We start from the raw sequence: 6,926 nt of genomic DNA on the forward strand, positions 1-6,926 counted from the left end.
AAAAAATGCAATAAATACATATTTAAAAACCAACTACAAATTGATTTCCCTTTTCAAAAAGGCCACTACATCTCAATAAATTATTTTTTAAAGCCAGTAGATGTCGCTCTGAGCCAACGCTTTGTGTCATATAATTTTTTTTAAACACCAGTAGATGTCACTCTGAGCAAATGCTCTGTTTCATAACAACAGCTGCTGGAAAACACTGATTTCCTCATTACCAACTATAACAGCTAGAAATAGCGATGCTATCTGGTCTCAGGGAAATGCTGACTCCCTAGAACGTCTGCAGGTGCTGGAAAGGAGGAGAGGCACAAACGCAGAGGTGGAGGCAGCATGTCTGAGGGGGCAGAGCTAAACCTGGATCTGAGTTAGGAAAGGGATCTTCCCAGTAGAGACTGGGCACACCTTGGCCAAAGTCAAGCTCCTTAATTCTCGGCCATGGATTCATGTGTGTTAGCCTTGACAATTTTGTTTCCAAAATTTCTACCTTCATGCAAAATCTGTCCAGAACCTTAGAAAGGAATTTTGAAGGTAAAAAAAAGTCAAATCCAAATCTGATCAAGCTTCTGGATCTACCTACTAAATTGGAAGAGCTAGAGGGCCTGGAGGCATGTGATAAATGTCAGCAAGATTTTGTAGTCAGCAAAATTCAGACTGGGGACTCTACAGGACAAATGACCTGGTTTCTTCAACAAATTTCAAGGAGATGAGAGATAAAAAGGCAGCCTACAGAGTAAAAGAGGCTTAAGAGCCGTATCAAGCAATTGCAATATATAGAACTTTAGATCCCTAATCAAAGAAATTATTTTTTTAAATGACAATAAGAGATGTGTGAATACTAACTAAATATTTGATGATATTAAGGAATTACTGTTATTGTTTTAGGTATGATCATGATATTGAGCTTATTTTGTTTTTAAGTACTTAGAGAAACATAGTGATATATTACTTGGATTTGTTTCAAAATAGCAGACATGGATGAAATCACAATGGCCCTAAATTGTTCATTGTTCAAGCTGGGTGATGATTAAATGAGTTAATTATACTATTCCCTTTACTTTTTCTCTTTGGATTTTTCTATAATAAGCACTGCTTAAAATTAGACATCAGTGTTAAAATGGGAGGAATAAATGACATACTTGACAAAGCAAACAATCAAACAAACTTTCTCAGGGCACAACTAGAGCCAGATGAAAACCATCACAATCTTTAAACTTCTGAGTAAGAGTTAAACAAACACAGTTCATTCATTAGATGTTGGAATTTGGTAGGAGGAGAAATCACCTAATCACATTAAGCCTCAGTTTCCTCATCTGTAAAATGGACATCATACAACAATATTTTCAAGGGGAGTCATGAGACTTAAATGGGAGAACCGTATAGAAGAGTGTTTTGAAACCCATACAGCACTACTCAAGTGCTAATACTTGTTTATGTGATAACACTTGTTCATTTACTCACACATAGTCAGACTCTCTAGGTGTCTGTGGTGGCACAGGGAGTTTTAAAAAGCTTCACAAGTGATTGATTTCACTGTGCAGCCAGAGTTGGAGAACCATTCATTTAATTGATATTTGATCATTGAGTAGTTCTGAGCAATCATTAAGAAGACTGGGTCTTGGTTTATGTAGTTCTCAAGCAACATTTAATGACGACAGGTACCCTCTGGGTGTTCACTCCCAAGGACAGGCCTTGTCCGGCTGTACACCCATTTTGGCCATCTGACCGCCCACTTGCTGGCACAAGAAGAGTTAGGCAATTTCAGATATTTCCCGTGGAATTTTCCATGTGTTTTCCTTCCTTATAGGAGATTTATCTTTTCTGATTATAAAAGGTTTAGGGTTTTGTAAACTTCCCAGTTTCAGATATGAGCAAGGGAGACCTGTCAGTTACTGAGTCACATTCCAAGTCAGTTCTTCCGGAGTTTGCACCCTGACTCATGCTGAGCCTTGAAACCATGGGGTCTGAGGTAGGAGAGCAGAGCCTGGCCACACCATTCTACCCAGCACAGAATTCCCCTGCGGTAACTTCCTGTTTATTCCTGAAAGTTCTGAAAAGACATATAGGATCAGTTGAAATCCCTGAGAAAGGAAATAAAATCTCAGTTAAGAGAATAAAATTTCTGGCAGGCAAAATAAAATAATGCTGTGAAAGCTGTCCCAGATTCTCCAATCTTTCTACTAGATGCACGAGGTATGTAAAACCATGAAAAGAAAGATTTATTTGTAGTGGGATCTTATTTCCCTTCTTCCCTCTACATATCCAGGCATCTTCATTTCTCCACATCTATTCTCAAATGCACATACTGGATGGGATCTTCCTGGGCACAGAGGCCATCAGCTGTAACTAGTTAGCCATTGGCCACTGATATAACTGCCGTGGCTGAGTTAGCAAGCGGATTGCACTTATCAAGTGGGATTGGTTGGCAGGCAGAAGAAGTGGACGGCGAATTGCGGATTGTGTGGCTACTACTTCCTGTGTGTCTCCCCAGCCACCAGAGAGACTGGAGTGCAGGAAGACCCTTTCGTGTGGGGTGTCATGTGGGGTCTCTTCTGGGGTCTCTAATCCCACTCCCCACGTAAGAACGCAGGATGTGGCGAGGCCAAAAGGGAACACCCACACAGCCATAGATAGGGGAGTCATACTACTATATTCTCACTGGCAGCACTACAGTCTCACTGGAGGCTGGATCCACACTGTCTGCAACCCGCCATCCTAACTGCAATCTGCGCTTGCCAGCTCAGCCACCATTTTCTTGCTAGCCCCATTTTTCTGCTAGCGTAGCCACAGCAGTTATATTAGTAGCCAATGGCTCACTGGTTATAGCTGACGGCCAACTAGCCACAGCTGATGGCCATCCCATCACAGTTGATGGCCATTTACTACCTGAGCCAGTACCTTTCCACGTGAGGCCGAGAGCCTGGAAACTGCTCTCTGGGGCTCTGTTCCCACATCCCCTTGTTGGGGTACTACTGGCTGATGTTTGCTCCCTGTGTCTCCAATCCAGCCGCCAGCAAGACCATAGTGGCATGACTCCCCTACCTATGGCTCCGTGGGTGTTCCTTTTTGGCCTCACCATATCCTGCGTTCTTATGTGGGGAGCAGGAGCTGAGACCACGCATGACACCCCGCGTGACAGAGATAAGAATGAGAAGGTCGTGGTGTCCCTGCCCTCATGCAGCTTACATTCTAGTGGTATACAATAAAGAGTGGTGATTTTCCAATTTGTAGGCATGTTCTTTTTAAAACATTGTAATTTTATTCATCTGTTGTTTCCTCTAGATGAGCACGTTTGAGGAGTCAGATGAAATGCTGTTGCCAGACTCTGAAAGTGTTTCTGTTTTCCCATAAGTGTTCTCCTGTGGCAAATAGCCCCATGGCCTCCAAATTCTGCTCAGGTGAGACAGGGCTTGCTGGATGCAGCCTCGCTGTTCCTATTCAGCTCTGATGGTGCTCTTTCCCTGGCACGAGCAGGGCCAGCCCAGGCAGAATGTGGAAGACGGCAGGTGATTGTCAAAATGCTCCTCAGCTGTCCTTCTGCTGGCTTCTGTGTGCAGCTTCCCTCCTCTCCCCAAGACCCAGTGCATTCGTGCCAGCCATCCCCTCTGGTACCTGGCTGTGTTCTGGTGGGACTTTAGGAGCTTCTTTAACAATTACTTAGGGGTAAGACTGGCTTTCATTAAATATGAGATAATGCAATGTCTTCGGTATAAACCCCCCCAGATCCAGCCAGTGATGATTTTAATGAAGAAAATAGAATGTTGATTTTTCTTATAGTTCTACTTAAATTTGACAGCAAAAGAGAATATTATTCTGAAATTTGAGACGAATAATATCCATTTGGTGAAACATTTAGATATATGGTCTGAGAAAGGCTGACTGTTGATGCCATAAAAAGGAGGTGGGGGTCACTGTCTGATCAAACCTGTTCTACCTTCAGGGGTTTTCATTTTACATTACACCTTGGTATATATGTTAACATTTGAACATTTTGCTTCTTTTCAGGTGTACAATTTTACTAGCTTGAAATGGTTTTGAATGAAGTAGCAAAGAAATGGAGAGTGTGATTCCTACCGTGTTTCCCCGAAAATAAGACCTAGCCGGACAATCAGCTCTAATGCGTCTTTTGGAGCAAAAATTAATGTAAGACCCGGTCTTATTAAGACTGGGTAGAATAGAATAGAATAGAATAGAATAGAATAGAATAGAATAGAATAGAATAGAATAGAATAGAATAGAATAGAATAGAATACTGTGTATAATATAATGCCAGGTCTTATATAATATTAGACTGGGTCTTACATTAATTTTTGCTCCAAAAGACACATGAGAGCTGATTGTCCGATTAGGTCTTATTTTTGGGGAAACATGGTAAGACAGTGCAGATTATGGCCTGACATCAGAGCCATGGAAAATGGAGAAATTTACATGTTGGGATGTAATCTTGGAATTCACGTGGAGAAAACTGAGATCCGGGAAGACTAGATTAATCTGAGTGGATTATGTGTGACATACTGTATTTGAGAAATCATGGTATGGTCTTTAAAATCAAACTTAAGTTTGATATCAGTTATTATAATAGCTTGGACAAGTTATTAAACTTCTCTAATATTCAGCTTATTTGTAAAACGGAGTTTTAAGGGCTTGGGGCACTTCACACATTACTGTAGGTATGTTGTAGAAGTTCATTGCTTTATCCTAATTTCTTATTCTTAATTGCTTTTTAAAGAATGCTTTCTATCAGAAGATGAAGAATGGGGCTTGAAGATGAACAATTAGACTAAAATATTAGTTCTAACAACCCTACTAGATAGAATATCCTACTTCTGTTAAGTAGTATTGCTGGATGCTATGGAAAATCCATAGACATTTGAGTGGTATCATTACATGTTTTGGAATATTATTCTATGTGTGTGCTCTCTAAAGAGAAAAACTATCAGTTTTTCACACTCTTTGGAAATCCCCAACTCAGAATGAATTGCTTTAGTAGGGAAATACTGCAAACTGGAAATACTGCAAAGCAGCAGGTACCCTGTGATTTCAAACAGTTTCCTCTGAAATCTTGTCCTTTCTCTTTAACAGGTGGTTCCATCAAGGTCCTAAACCCTACAATGGAACACAGGACCGGCTTTACTTGGGCAGCTACTGGGACAGAAACTACTTTATTTACCTGACAGTTATTAAAATGCAGACAAGTCAGGGCATTTGGCTAATCTACAACTAAGTCTTAAGCCTATATTATTACATTTTTTTCCTTGGTTTCTACTCGTCCTTTAAAAAAAGAGAAAACCTGCTCATAACTTGCATTTCATCCAACAAAAATGGGGCATAAGGTAATATTGGTCACGAGTCTTATGGAAAATGGATAATTTTGCTCTCCAAACAGTTATTTGGAATAGTATTTTATAGAGAGTTATGAGAAACTGCTGGAGAACTGGAGAACATGCTTTTTATGGTTGCTATCGCCATATTTACTGACAGTTCATACCTAAATGTAAATTTAGCTTTATGAAATTATGTAGTAACCCCAAATCAAGTTATTTTGAATATTTTATGCTGTCATGCTTGAATGTTTTAGATATAACTTTGAAATATTTAGAATTCTCCTATACAATGTTTATGTTCTCAAATGCAGAGAAGGTTATGTCATTTTGTAAAGACTACATTGACAAGATGGCTTTTCTTCTAACTAATCCTTTCAATTTTACACCTTCCCACCTCCCAAAAGAAAAAAATGGCTGAATATTCAGCATAGCTATTTCTGATTTGAAAATTCTAAAGAATTAAGCAAATGCTATACCTTTTCAGTTTATTTTAGTGCTCTGAATTTACTTTTACAATTCTGTGATCAATATTATTAGAATTGGGAGGTGTTTCATGATACATGTTTGAATTGAAAGTATGTATAAAAACCAAGCAATTCACAAAATGCCCTAGATTTTAATCACCATCATTACATAATGACAAACCTTTTTAAATGCTTCAACTTCCAGTGACACCAGAGAAATTAAATTGCACTCATGTATTGTAAATATCAAACTATATATAACAGGAGGTCTTGTGCACTTCAAGTTTGCAAAGCACCTGTGTACTTAAAGTATGTAAGAGATCTACTGTACGGTAGCTTTGCCCCTTTCATCTTATTTTTATCCACCCAACCCCAGACTGAGATATTGCTCCCAAGGGCCTTAGGTAGCTGTCAGTAAATGATTTTAATTGCTGTCTTGAAGCTAACAAGTGTTATAATGAAATAATCTACCTGATGCTAAATAAAGGCATTAGAATGTTCAAAAAAAAAGTGTGATTTCTTCTAAACTTTCAAATGTACTAACGTTGCCACTTCATATTATCCTAAATTATCAAGAATGTTCTTAAAAAGACGTCCTTGTGGTGCTGCCATCCCCAGGGCCAAAGAGATACCAGCTGCCTGGCATGCACAGTGGTCAGTGGGCAGTTGGCACTAGTGAGTATTCTCTGGGGAAATACGTACGGTATTATAGCAAGGTGCTACTCTTCACTGGGTGCGAATGCCAAATACAGAATTATCAAGTGGGAATACCTGGCTAGAAAAGCAAGAGTGGGAATGGTGATTGATTGCTTGCTTGCTTGCTTGCTTGATTGATTGATTTACTTTTTACAGTGTGTACAAGCATTGGAAAATGCTGTTGTCACAAATTACAAAATAAGCAAGAATACAAGGTTTTATGCTTGCATGAAGTTTACTGATACATTACGCTTGGTGGCAGACTGCCTTGAATGTCGACTCAGTCTCATTTTCAGCATCCGTTAGGAATAGTGTAAGTAGCGAATTGTTTAAATTTAGTCATAGAACCGAACATGTGAGTGGAGTAGATCAGAAATGCAAGGCCTCCCCTCCTGCTCTGTCACTAAGCTCTTAACTAATCTAATCAGTTACCTCTGCA

This window comes from Rhinolophus sinicus, linkage group LG02 (genome assembly GCF_036562045.2).
Source record: "Rhinolophus sinicus isolate RSC01 linkage group LG02, ASM3656204v1, whole genome shotgun sequence".
Taxonomy (NCBI): domain Eukaryota; kingdom Metazoa; phylum Chordata; class Mammalia; order Chiroptera; family Rhinolophidae; genus Rhinolophus; species Rhinolophus sinicus.